A 19,106-nucleotide genomic window follows, 5' to 3' on the forward strand; every position below is an offset into this window, starting at 1 on the left:
AAAATAAAAATATATAAAATAAGTTTATTTTTCAAATAAAAATAATTTATGAATTAAGATATAACTAAACAAATAATTTTTTTGTTTGATTATTTTTTTATTATTTTATAACAAAAAATATATAAGTCTTTGCCTGTTTTATTTATACATATATAAGTCTTTGTTATACATATAATATATGTTAATATGATTTGCCTCTTGATTTTACACTTTTAATTTATCATTTTAAAAATTCATATTAATATATATTTATGTTTTTGTGTATTTAATTTATTCATGATTTTATACATTATTTTATCATAATTTAGTTATTTTAGTTGAATTATAATTAAACTAATTAAATTTTAAAATTGATAAATCAATAGTTAGAATGGTTCAATAATCAGTTTTCAGAATCTTGATAACAATAAAAAAATATTATGTATTCTTATTTTATTTTGTGTCTTGATTTATATGCACTTTATATCATGATCAAAATAATGTAAGATTTATATAAGAGAAATTTCACACTTTTATTACTAATAAAAGAAGTTATTAATTCAATTCATCATATATAATAAACCAATCACGTTATATAAACACTAAAAACCAATCGATAATCGTATATGGATACATATTTAGCGTTTATATATGAAAAGTTTAATTATGTTTGTTTATTTTACTATTATAGTTTGATTATGCTAGTGTGAAAAGGTTGCTAGCAAAGCAACGAGTGACTCCACAAATGATAGGTAACACTAATCTCATACGCTTTATCTAAAAGAACTAATAGACGTAAATGCGAGATTTTTGTCTTCTATTCTACATAATCAATAGTTACGATACGAAAAGTTTCGTCATGCAAATATCAAATTCATTTTTGAGTTATCTCAAAAAGAGTTTGCAAAAAAAAAAGGGTTGTTGAAAGAGACAAAAAATTTTACAAGAAATGACAAAAATTATACTTTTAGAAAGTAATTATTAAACCAACTTGTTTTTGTTGAATAGTTAGCTCACTCGCTCATTCACTTTGTGCATGCGGTAACCAATTAGTTAGCAACAAACCCTTAAATAAAGATGAAATTCACGATAAATTAGTTTTTAATTTGTCGAGTTAAAAATTTTTGTGAGAAAAAAAAAGTAATTATCAAAACTATTATGAGTTGAGATAGTAATACAATATCACATTTAAAATAGAATCATCATAAGACCAATACTTATATTAACTCTATCAATTTTAGAAAGGAAAAAATCTAGCATATTATATTTTCATGTCTTTGAATCACATTATTTATTCTTAATAGAAGATATTAGTAATTGGACAGTTACGATAGTACTCATTCAGCGTACAGTGAATAAAGTGGCTAATTTAATAGCTAAAACTGCTGCTTTTAACAAATTGGTGTACTTAGAATAATTAATAATTTTTAATAGTTTAAATATTATTATTAGAAAAGAGTCTTACTCTTTTTCTTAAGTTTTTCTTTATGTTATTTTCAGTAAAAAAAATAGAAGAAATTAGTCAAATTTAATGGTAATTCTGATGATGGTGCATGTATTTTTAAGATATTTTTTAAGTATCTAAGACTTACAAAGTATAAAACAAGAAGTAGGAGGTGAGTCTCCAAATTGATAATTTCTACGTTCTTTATTTGATAGATTGGAAATATTTCCCCTTTTTAATTTCTTTAATTTTTTGTTATCTTCTATTATTCGTGTCTCTCAATTTTTTGATTCTTGATTTTTCATTATTAGGCTTTAAATTTGTGTGTTTTAGTGTTTTACTTTTATAAGATAGAAGTAGATCATGGCCAATTGACCATGCTTCTCTCTTACTCTATTATTTCAATGGTCAATATCATTTTAGCAGTAATAAAATTTTTTAATATATAATGCACAGAAACCACTACAATAATATAGATTTTTTTTAGAGTTATATGTAAAAAAATTAAAATTTGTCAAAAAAACAAATTTTGATATTATTTTAACTATGAAAATATGTTAATAAAAATTTTATTAAAAATAGTATTTTTAACATATAAGTAATTGTGAAAAAAGTTTAAATCTTATTTTGATAAATATTAGCTGTCAAAAATAATTTGTTAGAAAAATTTGAGAATATATTTTTTTTATATTTATTAACCATAAAAAATACTATTTATTGTGATATTTATTGACCATAAAATATTCTCAACAAAATTTTTTAACAAAGAATGAGATAAGATCTTGAATTTAAAAAATAAATTGAGATTTTGAAAATAAAGAATGAGTAGTATAATCCCAAACTGAGAGCAGTGTAATGTTAAAATTGACAGAGCCCAAAAAAGAAGAAAAATAGTAGAGTAAATTGAAAACAAATGAGTGTCAAAATTGAGAAGTAATTTTCTACGGTCAAATTATTCATAAAGATATATATAATATAAAATAATTTTAATATTAAAATATAAATTAATTTTTAATTATTTTTAATTATTTCTAATATTTTTAATAACAAAGTATTTGTGCTTCATAACTCTTAATAGTATATTTAAAAATCTTCTTAAACAAAATAAAAGTTCAAATATAATTAATATTTTGAAAACATTGAAAACCCAATATTTTTTTTAAAAAGACGTTTAAGAAGATACTTTTAAAAAGCACATCATTTTCCTTTCTTTCCCACTGTTATTGTACTATAAATCACATTTGTTAGACAAATCAACTGCAACTACTAGTGGAAGAAAATTCTAAAAAATAAAATAAAATCTAAAAGCTTTTTTTTAACTAACATGGGTCTTCAATTTCCCTAGCTAATAACTAGAGATAGAAAAAATTTGCAGTTCAATGGTCATAATCATATACTGAAAGAGGAGGGGAAATTAAAAAAGTTTTTTTATATTTTTATTTTTTAAAAAGATATTCTCTCTCGTGAACCAAGCTTTAAAATTGCCCCACTAAAACGATGAGAAAATGAGACCCTACCAAACAAGAATGTCTTGAGAGATTTATAAGGCACCATAATGATCATTAGGGTAGGTACCCTACACTACTAAGCAAACAAATCACTATTATGTATTATCACCCACTTGGCCACTTCCCACTTTCATTTTGAAATTGGGACCCTTTACCCTTTACCCTTATTTTTATATTTATTTTTTATCTCTCACCTTTTTGGTTTTTGGTCATGATTTTTATCTCTCACCTTAAGGTGGAGGGACAAAGAGAATAATCAAATTTTTGGGCTTTGAGTAAGTAACTATTTTTTCTGTACCTGTTGGAGTTGGAAAAACCAAAAGCCCTATGGGAAAAAAAAACATAATTTGCTTTACCTACCTACCTACCATTATTTCGTAACCACAAGATTTTTGCATGAATCACTGTTTTGCATTTATAAAATTAGTTCATTGATAAAATTATTTTTCAAAATTTGATAATTATCTTATTTTAAACCATCCTTCCCATGCATGTATCTTTAACTTATTCAAGTTAAATTTTTATGTTCAGACAGAAAAAAGAAAAAAAAAACAGGTATAATCTGTATTCTCAAACAAGAATGAAAAAGAATTTTGTGACAACTAGTTTAAAAACTTTAAAGTAATAAAATAGGGGATTTTTTATGGGTGTAAGAATGTACTAAGCTTACAGTAAATTCATAATTTTTTTGTACATTGATTTTAGTTAGAAATGTTTATCGAACATATCCATGAATCTAAGAAAATCAAGGGAAGATTTAAACAAGTTAGATTTGTGGAAAAAAAATTTAGGATTTAAGAGTGTATAATTTACACATAAGCTGCAGCAAGGAAAAATATATAGAATGCAAGTTTATCATAAGAGGAAAAAAAATAATATAAAAGTAAAAATTGAAAGAAATATCTTACCAAATATAGATAATTTAAGTATCTTGGGCTGAATATAATTTAACTCACAGTAAGATGTTGCAGTCTTAAAGTGTGATGATTCCTCGATAATAAAAATTTTTCATTTTTTTTTATTCTTTCTTAGTTTTATTATCTTATTCATGATACTATTGGAAAATAGAAGTGTTAGTCCTTTGATAATATAATAGGAATAAATTAGCAAGCTAAGTCACTTGTATTTGTTAGTCAGTTACAGAAATTAGTTTAGTAATGCAAAATAGATGGTTAGATATATAGTTCAGATAATAAACTCATAGTTAAGCTTATTATGATTTGTATATAAAGAAAGTTTGTATCTAATGTAAGTGTGATTCGTTATTCTAATAAATCAGAATTCATCTAAGAAGCTCTCAAAACTTTGCTCTAGCAATCTCCTCACTCTCACCAAATCATCATCAAGTTCTTTCTTTACTATCTGAGACAAAACTTTAACATGGTGCAGTGAGCGTGAACGATTGTAGAGATCTATGAGTACCTTTCACCATTCAATGTTTAATTGCTTCATGAATTCTGATATTGTGGTTCAAGCCCAATTTTGATGAACACACAGGAAAGAATGATGGATCAAATAAACCTAGAGAATCAACAATTCACTATGTCAGATTTTCAAAAGTTTGTGAAAATGATGGCACAATTCTCATTGTTTCAATCACAAACTGCAAAGACGAGCACTAGCCTCAATCAAGACCCATCGAGTCCCTTTTTTTTAGGGGTGTGCATGGGCCGGGTGAAACCGGGTTTGATGTGACCCAGACCCGACCCGAAATATATACCGGGCCTATTTGTTAGACCCGAACCCGACCCTAGACCCGATGAAACCTATACACTTTCGGGCCACGATTATACCGGGTAAAAACCGGGTGAAAACTGGGCCGTTAACATTATATTACCTTGATACCTTCTTGTAAGTTAGTATGTAAAAATATCCAAATTTCCAAGACTCCAACTATTATTTGACATGGTAAAATTCACTTAGAAAAATATAATAAGAACCAACTTTTATCTAAAATTAAAGCATAACCATAATCAATACTAATATTGCCTAATAACACCAAATATTTAAATCAATACAAATAACACAAGATTATGCACTAGTCTAAAGTCTTATGCATTTTAAATATAAAACATTAACTTATAGTCTTATATACAATGACTAGTAATACAAAATATTAAGGTTTACAATACTTAAATTTCACATAATAATAGCCATCATCCATCACTAATAACACAAAATATTAATTGTGTATGATGACCGGGCCACCGAGCCGATTTCGGGTGACCCGAGATATGGCCCAGACCCGACCCGAAATAATGACAGGGTCTATTTTTAAGACCCATACCCGGTCCTAGACCCGATGAAATCACACTAAATTAGCCCCAAAAGTGTTTGGGACCGGGCCGGGTCTTCGGGCCGGGCCGGGCCATGCACACCCCTACTTTTTTCTACACCTTAATGAGATTTTAGGTACCGTTCTTACTTTAATTCCATTATCAAACCAGAATTATCATTTTTGGGCCCGATCTATGTGAATTGCTTTAAAATCAAAAAATAAGATCAAACTTATAGATGGATCTTTTCCAAAACCTTATAAAAATGATAGTACTTTCAATGCCTGGGATAGATCCAATACGATAGTACTTTCTTGGCTTCATGTGTCTTTGAGTCAAGAAATCTTACAAATGTATTATGGTGTAATTATACCTATGAGCTTTGGACTGACTTGGAACATAGGTTTTACGAAGGAGACATTTTTAGAATAGCTAGATTACAACAAGATTTGTTCACAATGAGACAAGAAAAAATGTTGATCACATCCTATTTTACTAAACTAAAAAAAATTTGGGAAGAGTTAGATGACTTTAGACCCATTTCTCTATGCCAGTGTGTTAAGACATGTTCTTATGGACTTGGAGTGATGAAAGGTTATAGGAAGCAGACGAATGTCATATGTTTTTTAAGAGGACTTAATGAGCAGTACGCTATTATGAAGTCCTAAATAATGTTGATGAATCCCCTCCTTGATGTAGCTACAATTTTCTCATTACTTTTTTAACAAGAATGGCAGATGAAACAAGCTGAAATTTTGACTTTTAAAGTTATGATCAATGCAGTAGTGAGCAACTCAATTTCCAGCAATAGAAGAAGAGAAAGGGATTGTGGAGTATTTGGTAGATAAAGAGGTCGAGCGTCTATAAAGATGTGCTCGCACTGTGGCAAAACTGGCCACTTAGTTGATAATTGTTATCATAAATATAGGTTACCCCCACACATGCAAAGAACCGAAAAAGGAGAAAACATTAACAACCTAATAGTTTCTAGTAGTGATGAAAACAACATGACTTCAACTCAGAGGAAGATAGTCAAAATTTCGAAGAATTATTTTTTGAAGATAAAAAAAAGCAATGATTGTCTTGTTTCAACACCATACACAAGTCCCTGCTCATAACATTAATTCGGCAACAACAGTATTGGACCCATCCAGGTATTTTTCAAATACTTTCTTCTTACACTCACACAGACTTTTCTCATAAATGGATCTTAGACACAGGATCCACCGCTCATGTGTCATTCTCTCTAAAATTTTTTCAATCACATAGTGTTATTAATCCAGTGATCATAAAGATGCCAAATGGTTCATAGACTGTTTCAATTATATGTGGAACAGTTTATTTTTCTATTGAATTCTATCTCACTGATGTTCTATATGTTCCTAATTTTTTATTCAATATAATATTTATTTCTAAGGCTACTAATGTTTTGTCTTGCCAATTTTTATTCAATCACATAAAATGTGAGGTGCAGGATCAGTTTTTTTCGAAGATGATTAGAGCATCTAAAATAAAAAGGGTCTGTATATACTGAAAGAAAAGAATCAAGAGGAGGCAGCATTAGACCTACGAACATCTAAAAACAGTCAAGTCACAAACATAATAAAGCACACAAACACAATGATTTCCTCCGATGATCCTGATGTATGGCACTGCAAGTTAGGATACATTTCACTTGATAGGTTGAAAATAATGAAAAAGAATTTTTCTATGTTAGTTCATTCAAAAACTGACATTCTGTGTAATTTTTTGTCGCTTTGCAAAATAAAAATACTTACTATTTTATTTCAGTAAAAATAAATTCAAAAATCCATTTGAACTACTTCATTTTGACATATGGGGCCATTAGTCACTCTCTCAATGGATGGATATAAATATTTTCTAACCATTGTAAGGGATAGCAGCAGAATTTTATGGTTTCGATTCATAAAGTCAAAAACAGAAACAACTCACCTTTTAAAACAATTTATTTTGATGGCTGAGACTCAATTCAATACTCATGTTAAGTGTGTTAGGTTTGATAACGGAAGTGAATTTAAATTCAACCAATTTTTTATAAAGAAAGGGATCTTTCACCACACATCTTGTATTGAGAGATTTCAACAAAATGGGATGGTGGAAAGAAAATACTAATAAATCTCAATATGACTAGAGCACTTTTATTTAAATCCAGCTTGCCTAAATATATTTTGGGATTATGCAGCTGCATATGCTACATATATCATCAATAGAGTGTCAAGTTTAATATTGAAAGATAAAAGTCCTTATCAGATCTTAAACAAAAAATTGCCCTCAGTTCAGCATCTCAAAATTTTTGGTTGCCTCACATTTGCCTCTACTTTGATAGCAAACAAAAAAAAATTGAATAAAAGAGCAAAGAAATGTATTTTCTTAAGCTTATCACCTACCACTAAAGGTTACATTTTAATGGATATTTATATTAGAAAAATTTTCATATCAAAAAATGTAATTTTCTATGAAAAGGTTTTTACCATTTCACACTACTTTGGCCAACATAGTGTCAAATAGTGCACTAAAAATCACGGTACCTATTTTTTTTTCTAGACATACTCTTGATTCTTTTGAAGGTCAATTTAACTCTCAACATGGTATTTCTAACACTATAACTCACACCAATGACATAAAGACCATCTCAATGCCTAATGATGATCAAGAGATGAACATAACATACATTGATTCACCTAACCACAGTATATCTCATTCTCACATATATAATACATATACATCTCATGCATACATTCTAACTAATTCTAATATCATCATACCTCAATCACACACAACAACCATTCATCGAACATGTTCATGATATACCTAGAAGATTTATGATGCGGATTTTACAAACCACAAAATACTAGCAAGTACACCAGGTCGTACCAAGTAATAACTCACGGTGAGTGAGTGTCGATCCCACGAGAATTAATGGATTAAACAAGCAATTGTCAATTAATCAATCTAGTCAGACAATCAAATTAGAATTTTGAAAATACTGAAACATAAACATCAATGAAATAAAGCAAGACAGTGAGTAACGTAAAGATAATATGATTAAGAAAGTTAAGGTTTTAGAGATATTAAAACTTCCAGATTAATATCTATTGGGTTTGGAAAACTAAAGCTTGATTAAAGTGATGAACAAACATTATTGGGTGATTATTAATTGTTTGTATAATTTGTTTGGTTAAGTGTGTAGAAATTAATTTGAATTGAAACAGTCTCAGTAAGCAATCCCATAAACACAAACACATTAGCCAAAGAAAGAAGGAAATCAACCAAACTCAAATAGAAATCCAAGTCCAATTCAGTGGTGACACTCAATTGAATTTTGTTTCACTTCCACCAAACACAATCCTTCTCTCTTCTCTCTCTTTTTTTTTCTTCTCTATCACATCAAGTCACTAAACCAAGAAAGAAGAAAGAGAAAAGATCTGAAGTTAGGGCTCAGCGAAGAACCAAAAGCTTGTTTCCAATTTCAAGCAAGAAGAAGGGCTACAACAAAGAAGCAAATATCATTTTGACAGAGCATCTTCAAAAGTTACTTTCCACATTTGTGCTATAAAGGAACTATGACGAAATCTACTGAGCTTCAAGCATAAATCAAGTAACCATGGAAAAGAAGAAGTCAATGGTGCTCTGCCTTGAATCCATGGTCCAAAATCAAACTTGGAGCTAAAGAAAGGATTTATGGTCAAGATCAAATAAACTTGAAGAAAAAGGATGAAAGGGTATGTTGCATGTTCTGATGAAGGAGGAAGAAGACAACCCAAGTGTTGAACTTAGTTCAAACCTTGGAAGCTTCACTCTTCTATAATAAGGGTGAAAGGCCAAATGTTGAGCAAGGAGAGTGGAATAGAGCACGTGGTTCGGTTCTTATAGCTTTTTAAACTGTTCTAAATTCTTCTCCTTCATGGTTTTCATTTTGTATTTTTTTTCCTCAATTAGTCTGTCTGAGTCTCATTGAAAAAGGCAAACATGGTGAGATTTGTAAGAAAAAGCCAATAAGTGAAAAAAGGCAGTGAGCTAGACTTGGAAAAAAAGCCACAGTTATCTCAGAAATTCTTTGTATATTTTTCTATTTTATGTCATGATCCTGTGAGGATTTTCTTGCGAATTGGGTTAGCACTTTGTTATTGAAAGCTAGGTTTGAGTTCTAGTCAAGTTCAGGTTGGGTTAGAAACTGAACTTGTCCCCGATAGGATTGAAAAGAATCCTAAAGAGAATTGGTGATTGTAATCTTTTGAAAAGATAGTGAAATTCTGTCACAGTTGTGATGGAGACTGGATGTAGGCTACATTACACTAAGTAGCTGAACTAGGATATATCTGCGTGTCAATCTCTACTCTCATCTCTGTTTTTTATTATGTACAACAGGAGACAAAACAAAAGTATCTCCTACTGAGTTAAGAGATAAAACCAAAATATCTTCTGTATTCTCTTAACAGAAAGAAAGTTCACACGAAAAAGAAAAAAGGGCCAAGATTCATCACTTCCTCCTTCTCTTAGCCACTGATAATCATCAATTGGTATCAGAGTTTGGTCTCAAAAAGATTAAGCTTTGCAACTTGGAGGAAAGATCCTGATGGCAAGCAACAATGGTTCTAACATAGTGGCTTACACTCTAACGGAAGGGTAATCAAATAACAGACCTCCATTCTTCAATAGAAAGAACTAGAACTATTGGAAGGAAAGAATGAAGATCCTTATTCAATCGGTGGACTACAACATTTGGAAAATCATCATGAACGGTCCACAAGTCCGTACCAAAACAGGAGCAGATGGTTGTAGTTGTCCCAAGACAAAAGGCGAATGGAATGATGAAAACAAGAAGAAAATAGAACGTAACGCCAAAGCTATAAATATGTTTAACTGTGCAATCAGATTCGAGGAATATTGAAAGGTATCAAGGTGCAAAATAGTAAAGGAGATTTGGGACAACCTCCAAGTCACACACGAAAGCACCATCCAAGTGAATCAGACCAGAATAGACATGCTGTGTAAAGAATACGAGATGTTCTCTATGAAGGAAGGAGAATCCATTGATGATATGTTCAAAAGATTCTCTATCATCATCAACAGCTTAGATGCTATGGGGATTACATATTTTGAATCAGTTCTCATGAGAAAATTCCTAAAAAGTCTCACAAAAGAGTGAGAAACAAAGACTATAGTTATAGCTGAGAGTGGTAACATTATTCAAATGACTTATGATGAACTGAGAGAAAAATTACTTACTTTTGAAATTACACGCTTGAAAAATGATACAAAAAAAAGGAGTTGCTTTAACATCATGTGCTGAATCACTGGGTGATGAATCCAGTTATAACTTATCAGATGACGAGTTTGTATTTTTTGCCAGAAAACTCAGGAGAATGTTGAAAATGAGAGAAAGAGGCAAGGGAACCAGTTCAAGAAGACCAAAAAAAGGATCTAAGCAAAATCATCTGCCACAATTATAAAGAAGTAGGACACTACAAGTTTGATTGTCCTAAATTGAAGTAGGAAGACAAAGTCCACAAAGACAAGAAGAAAGGGCTTATGACCTCGTGGGAAGATTTAGAGAATGATTCAGATGAAGATGAGGATTCAGAAAATAGTTCTTAAGCCTGCTTTATGGCCAACCACTCCGAAACTAATGAGGTAATTTTTATTGAATCCTCTAATAAATATCTTCATCTCATGATTGATCATTTCATTAAAAATTTAAGAAGTTTTCTGAATCAATGTCATGATCTTAAATCTGCAAATGACATCCTAAAAGTTGAAAACATTTTTCTCAAAGAAAAATTAAGAGAAGCTGAAACCACTGTTGATCTTATTGAAGAAAATAAGCGGCTTAAGGCTGAACTTAGTGGTTGTGAGAAACAACATTCAGTGATTGCATACTTTAACTGTTTTGAAGAAAATGATAGGTTGCATAAAAAGATTAAAAGTTTAAAACAAGATCTAACCATGTTTGTTCAAAGTTCTAAAAACTTAACTAACAACCTATTGGCTAGTCAAAGACCTCTTTATGAAAAGGCGGGTTTGAAATTTTATGAAAAATCTGAAACTGTTTTTACAAGATCACAATTTAAAAATTTGGCTTCCACTTCTAATGACACAATATTTCAAAGCCTAAATCTTCTTAAAGAACAGCAGCCTAAAAGATTTTTTCACTTATGCAATTGGGATGGACAATTTTTCATTTAATGCTTTATAACAAAAAAACTTATTGGTGAAAAAGTCTACAAAATAGTTGGCAACTATAATGGTCTTGGCCAAAGGAGATGGTTTAACATTAAAGGATCCAAAAAGATTTGGATACCTAAGGTCACTTAAGAATTTTTTGTAGCTTTGCCTAGCATTCAAAAGAAAGGATAACATGTGGTACTTAGAGAGCGGATACTCTAGGCATATGACCGGAAAGTCTACGTTCTTTATCAAGCTAGACAAGTATGATGGTGGCTTCGTGACTTTTGGCAATAATGGTAAAGAAAAAATAGTGGCCATAGGTAAATTAGGTAAAAGCTTCTCTTCCTTCATTAATGATATTTTTCTTGTTGACGGATTAAAACACAATTTACTGAGTATTAGCCAATTATGCGACCTAGAATACTTGGTTACCTTTAGGAAATTGGATTGCTTAGTCATTTGTGAAAAATTTGGTTAAATTTTGTTTGAAGAAAAAATGTGCAATAATGTGTATGAATTAACTCTAAAGGAACTAAAAGAATAAAATGTGGCATGTTTTACTTTCATGGAATCTGAAAAATGGCTATGGCATAAGAAATTAGGACATGCAAGCATGTATCAAATTTCTAAGCTTGTAAAAAAAAACTTTGTTAGAGGCCTTCCTAACATAAAGTTTGACAAAGACATCACTTGTGATGCTTGTCAATTGGGCAAACAAACTAGATCTTCTTTTAAGCCCAAGGAAAGAATCTCCACCAAAAGACTATTGAAAATGCTAAACATTGATCTTTTTGGTCCTATTAGAACACAAAGTTTGGGAGTAAAATATTATGGTTTAGTAGTGGTTGATGACTTCACTAGATTTGGGGGTGTTCTTTTCTTAGCTCACGAAAATGATGTGTTCATTGCTTTCTCTTCTCTTTGCAAAAAGATTCAAAATGAAAAGGAATTAAAAATTGCTTGTATAAGAAGTGATCATAGAAACAGTTTGAGAATCAAGACTTTGAACATTTTTGTGAAGTATTTGGAATTTCTCATAATTTTTCATGTCCTAGAACTTCTCAACAAAATGGTGTTGTTGAAAGGAGAAATAGAAGTCTCCAAGAAATGACTAGGGCAATGCTTTGTGAAAATAAAGTTTCAAAATTCCTTTGGGCAGAGGTTGTAAACACAGTTTACTATATTTTAAATAGAACCATCATTAGAAAAGGGTTAAAGAAAACTCTTTATGAGCTATGGAAAGGAATACCTCCAAATCTCAAGTACTTTCACATATTTGGATGCAAATACTTTGTGTTAAATAATAAATACAATCTTCAAAATTTTGATCCAAAATCATATGAGGGTATGTTTACAGGATACTCAACTGCTAGTAAAGCATATAGGATTTATCTCAAAGAATATAGAACCATAGAAGAATTTATATTTGTCTCTTTTTATGATACTAACACCATTCCATCTGTTATAGAGGATGATACAGGTACTGAAGCTGAGCTAAACCCAAAAGAGAATCAAGGTATAGATAAACCAGTTTTCTCTGTGGGGAATACTAGCACTGACCCTGCAGTTCAGAATGCAGGAGCTAGAGATTCCAGAACTGAGAGTGCTACAGAACCAAATCAAAGCCAAACTGGAATCACATCACAAAGACCTAGGGAATGGAAGTTCTTGAAGAACTATCTTCATGAGTTCATCATTAGAGATCCATACTATGGAGTCACCACTAGATCCTTAAGCAAAAAGAAAGCCGAAGTTAACAACTTTGCTTTACTCTCCCAATTGGAGCCACAAACTGTGAAAGAAGTACTTGAAGAACCTTGTTAGGTTAAAGCTATGGAAGAAGAGTAAGGCCAATTTGAAAAGAATGAAGTTTGGGCTCTTGTGTCTTACCCTAATGGCAAGAAGGTAACCGGCACCAAATGGATATTTAGAAATAAGTTGGGTGAGGATGATAGTGTAATTCAAAACAAGGCTAGATTGGTGGTCTAAGAGTACGATCAAGAAAAGGGTATTGACTTTGATGAGTCATTTGTTCCGGTGGCTAGAATGGAAGTAATAAGATTATTGCTTGCCCATACTACCCACAAAGGTTTTAAACCATTTCAAATAGATGTCAAATGTGCTTTTTTGAATGGATTTATTAATAGAGAAGTATACGTAACTCAACCCCCCAGTTTTGAAAACAAAGAGTTTTTAAATTATGTTTTTAAACTTTCAAAGGCTCTTTATGGCCTTAGACAAGCTCCTAGAATTTGGTATGAAAGGCTTAGCTCATTCTTGTTACAAAATAATTTTTAAAGGGGTACTACGAATACTACTCTATTCATTAAGGAGTCTAATGATCATTTCTTGCTTGTTCAAGTGTATGTGGATGACATTGTGTTTGGATCGGCTAATAATACCTTGTTTGAAGATTTTGGAAAACTAATGACTAGTGAGTTTGATATGAGTATGATGGGAGAACTTATATTCTTTCTTGGACTCCAAATCAAACAAACTCCTAATGGAATCTTTGTACACCAAGGTAAATATGCCAAAGAGTTGGTGAAGAAATTTGGTTTAGAAAACTCTAAACCAATGAGCACTCCTATACATCCAAATACTAAACTTGATAAGGATGAGAAAGGAAAAGATGTTGATAAGACCAGTATAGAGGAATGATCAGATCTCTTATGTATCTAACATCCTCTAGACCGGATATAATTCAAAGTGTGGGTGTGTGTTCTCGTTTTCAATCTCATCCAAAAGAATCACATCTTTTGGCTGTTAAATGGATCATTAGATATATTAAAGGTACATTTGACCTTGGTTTATGGTATCCTAGAACTAATAATTTTTGTGTAGTTGGGTATTGTGATGCAGATTTTTCAGGTGATCGTATGGATAGAAGAAGCACTTCGGGGATATATTGCTTTCTTGGGCAATCCTTAAATGTTTGGTCAAGTAAAAAATAAGCTATTGTTGCTTTATCCACTACTGAGGCCAAATACATATCAGCCTCCTCATGCTGTTTACAATTAATTTGGCTCAAAACTCAGCTTGTCGATTATAAACTGAAGATTAATAGTATTCCTTTGCTCTGTGATAATATGAGTGCCATAAATATCTCTAAAAATTCTATGCTGCACTCAAGAGCAAAGTACATTGAAGTTACGTTTCATTCTATAAGGATACATGTGTAAAAAGGAACTATTAATATTCAATTTGTAAAATTGGAGGATCAGTTGGCTGACATCTTCACCAAACCTTTATGTGAAGATATGTTCTGTAAACTAAGAACTGCTCTGGGAATGATCGATATTAAATCTGTGGAGTAATTGTGTCTAATATTTTTTCAGTTGTTTTTGTCTCACAAGTTGCAGAGAGATAAAACTGGTCAAGTGATGAACTCCTCTATATGACTTGAACAAGGCCTAGAAATTTTCTGAGATATGAGCTTGAAATAAGACTCATAGTGGTCTCGAGTGAATCTTCATCGCCGTAGGGCCTAAGTGAGATAAGCTTTGTTTAATGAAATCTGCCTCATACTTACCTTGATCATTAGATTATAAAAATCAAAATTTTGTTCCTTTTTATCTTTCTTCTCTATTTCAAGTTATATCAGTCAGTTATCTTTCAAATCCATCTTGTTATGTCACTTCAAAAACTGCATATTTTTTTTAATTTCAAAATTTTTCTTGAAACCCATTTTATTGAATAAATTCATGTTTTCAAGAGAAGTTTTCATTGTGCATTAAAGACGGTTTCTTAGTCAAGGAAAACCTCTCTCTTCTCAACTACTCCACTGCATTGTTCTCTCTTCCCACTATTCACTCTTATCTTCTTTATTATGAGAAAGAAAATTGCTACTAGAAGAGGCACTGGATCCTATATAGCTCCTCGCAACCCACCTCATTCAAAGCAACCTCAATCACATACTCACATACACATTCATTCTCACTCCTCTTCTTCTCAGTCACCTCAACCGACGGAATCTATGGCAAGAAAATCCATTCATACTAGGGCTTCCTCAGCACAGAAGGGGGCCGAGTCATCTCGGGCTAAGGGAGAAAAAGGAAAGGGTCCCATGCATGAAGAAGATCATCCACCATCTCTACCTCCTCGCTCTACACCTCACCCTTCAGGAAAATCTGTCCCTTCTAGCCGTCCTTCCAAAGACTCCAGAAGGCCAGTTCTCAAACCTACCAGAGAACCTCCTAATATAGACTCCCTTGACTACAAAATCAAATTTGATAAACCTTCTCTCTTTCACTATGATCTTCTCCGCTTTTCTTTCTGTATGGATTATGAGTCTCACAAACAAGTACTTTCAAAACGTTTTCTCTGCTCTATCTTTATTGTTGACCTTGAGGCTCTGGCTGAAAAAAGAATTGATTTTAAAGTTAACTTTGATCTTTTGAAATGAAAAAATATTTTCAAGATTCGAAAATCAGTATATCCAAATTTGGTCAGAGAATTTTATGCCAACTTGCTTTTTCATAGGAGAGAAATCCACTCTTATGTCAAGGGTTGTCAAATTATTTTGAATAAGGAGATCATTAGTGATGCCCTCAGTTATGAAGACATCGGAGTGAGAGCATACATGTATGGAAAATGGGATGACCATCTAGGTATCTCTCATCAGGATGCCTTGGCTAGTATTTGTGAAAATTTTCACCTATGGATGGTATGATTTTCACTCATAAGGCTCTAGGTCCTGTTAGAGCCCAACTCCACGGAATCATCACTCACATAATTCTTACCCAAAGTAGATCATACCAGCGAGTTACCATATGTGATATTTTGGTGCTGTATGCAATTCTGAATCTTGCTCCTATTTCATTCGCTTACCTCATGATCCGTCATATGCTAAATTGTGTTAGAAGTGAGAAAAATGTTTCTCTTCCTTATGGAATATTTTTTACTTGCATAGTTGAATATTTTTCAATTAATCTGAGTAATGAGCCCGTCGAAAATAAAGTATCCTTTAAAAGATGGCGGTGCAACAAAACAAACCAAAGGCAAGGGTCTTAAGATCACTAATTATCTTATTTTGGATGAAAGTGGAGATGAAAGACCTCCCTCACCTTCAATGGCTGGTACTTCTGACTCCTACAAGTACTTAATTACTGGGGTTATCAAAGATGTCCTTCAAGAGTTTGTGTCTATAACCAAACAGATGGTCCAATCAAGCAAACAAACTCAGAAGATTGTTATTCAAATTGAAAAATCTTTGATGAAATCCCATTACATAATTAAGGTACTTTTGAAGCACCTTGACTCACTTGATGAGGATCAGGTAATGTCTGAGAAAGAGGAAGACATCCTGGACACTGAAGAAGAGGAATCTGATGCTTAATTTTGTCTCCTACTGTCTTTGGAAGTTTGATATTTTGTTGTTTCTGAATTTAGAACTCGATTATGATGGCACTGTATTTCTTGGTGCTTTGAATATTGCTTTAAATACTGTTTTATTGATGATTGTATTAGAATTAGATTTTTAACTTTGTCAGTAATATGCTTGTTTAATTTGCTGTTTTAGATTGCTTAGTGACATTCTTTTTGTAGGTTCCCTCCTTGATGACAAAAAAAAAAAGAGAAAATGAGCTGAAAAATGGGCTGCTGGACTGCTAAAAATAGCTGCCTCAGTTTTGAATGGTTTGAATATAAGAAAAGGAACAAGAAAATATGAATTGAAAATGGGCTGATAAAATTGTTTGCCTCTGTTTTTAACCTGTGAAAATTCATGGCTCTGTCTCATGAAATGTCTTAGTAATGTAGAATATATGGTTAATTATACAATGCAGATAATTAACTATTAGTTATGTTTATTATGATTTGTATATAAAAAAAAGCTTGTATCTAATATAAGTGTGATTCATTATTCTAATAAATCAGAATTCATTTAAGAAGTTCTCAAAACTCTACTTAAGTAATCTCTTCGCTCTCACCAAATCATTATCAAATTCTTTTTCTGTTACCTGAGATAAAATTTTAATACTTAATNTATATTTATATATAAATATATTGTGTTTGATTTGATGAAAATTTTTTGTGTGTTCATAATTTTTTCTTTTTATATTCTAAGGGTTTCGCAAAACTAAAATGAAACATAAACTTTAAGGTACTACAAAATACTACCGAATCCTAAAGCACATGCATAAGGTGAGATTTAAATTCTCAATATTTATTTAAATGAACAAATAAATTGATTACTCGACTAATCTAAATTAATTACTATCCAATATTATTTTTGTTTTTAGCATTTCAAAGACTCAACATCAATTCTGTTTTATTTTAACTTAGTACAAATATCATGACCTATTCCAAAATTTATGTTTCCCCCAAAAGAAAGTGTGATGTATTTTATAATTTGTGTCAACATCATACCCATTTTCGTTTCTCACTTGCATTTGATTCCAAACTCAAGTGGTATCCTTGAGAGTCACTTAATTATTAAAAGCATATAGATGGACATCACCAACCAAAATGAGGTGAAAATTCAGGAATATGAGACGCGTTTGCTTCTGTCCCCACCTACCAATCTATTTATAAAGATTTTATTTTAATTTATAAGGGTGACATTTTCTACCATGGTGAAGTAAACCCTTTCTGGTCAAACGAATCATAAGATGGGTTTTACAAGAAAAAGCAATTTGACAAACGGAAATAGAATTTTTGTTTTTCAAACTTATTAAGTCCTATTAATGACAAAAAAAACCATATCAAGTCCTAATAAATAATAATTATTTATTTTTATTATTCATTTATTTTTAGTATTCCTTAACACTAATTTTCTTCCAAAAATAAAAAATAAATCAGCAAAGGTGGTAGACTGGTAGCATATGTACAATTTTTTTTATTTTTTTTATTTCTACAAATCAAATTGATCTTGATTTAGCTTCACATTAACTAGATTTAAATAATTATTAGAGTCAATTAATTTAATCTAAATAAATATTGTAATTGGGCTTATTGTGCCTCCTGGGCTTAAGCACTTGTCAAATTTTTACGTTTTAGTCAAGAGATACTAGTCAATTCGTGGGTGTTATCATTGATTGTTTTAGTTTTATTGAAATTTTTTTATTTAAATTAAATTAATATAAAATTTACAGAAAATATATAAAATACACCGTACTTACATAAATGCACAATGTCTCATATCTTGGTTAAGGAGAGGTTTCAAAAAATAACAAAAATATCTAAATTTTGTGTCATAAGAATTAAATGAATACTGAGCACCCAAGATATGTATAAAATTCGATATACACAAAATTCTAATTGGCGTTTTAGTCGTTAAAATGTGTGTATGATTGAATTAATATTATGTTTGTTTGATTTTTAGTTTTTCATTTCATATAATTTAATTCAAATAATTTTAAATTTTAAAATTATAAAAATATTTAATTTAAAATTTAGATGATTATAATTTAAATTAATAATTTAATTTAATTCAATAAAAACAAATATACTTGTATTGTTGTATTAAGAGAATAAATTTTTTTTTGTAAATATGGCTAAATCATTTGTTCAGGAGATGTATAAAAAATTGGATAAGACAATGATCAACAATTATGAAAAGTCAAACGTCTTATTATTTATAAGATACATTGAAAATTCTCATTAGTCAAAATAAATTAAATAGACATTACTTTTTTAGTATTTATTTTATGTTTATTTTATTTTTGTTTGTTTTAATTTGTTTGTTTTAGGCCTAGTTATGATTTGACC

The sequence above is a fragment of the Arachis duranensis genome, chromosome 9, assembly GCF_000817695.3.
Source record: "Arachis duranensis cultivar V14167 chromosome 9, aradu.V14167.gnm2.J7QH, whole genome shotgun sequence".
NCBI classification, from domain to species: Eukaryota; Viridiplantae; Streptophyta; class Magnoliopsida; order Fabales; family Fabaceae; genus Arachis; species Arachis duranensis.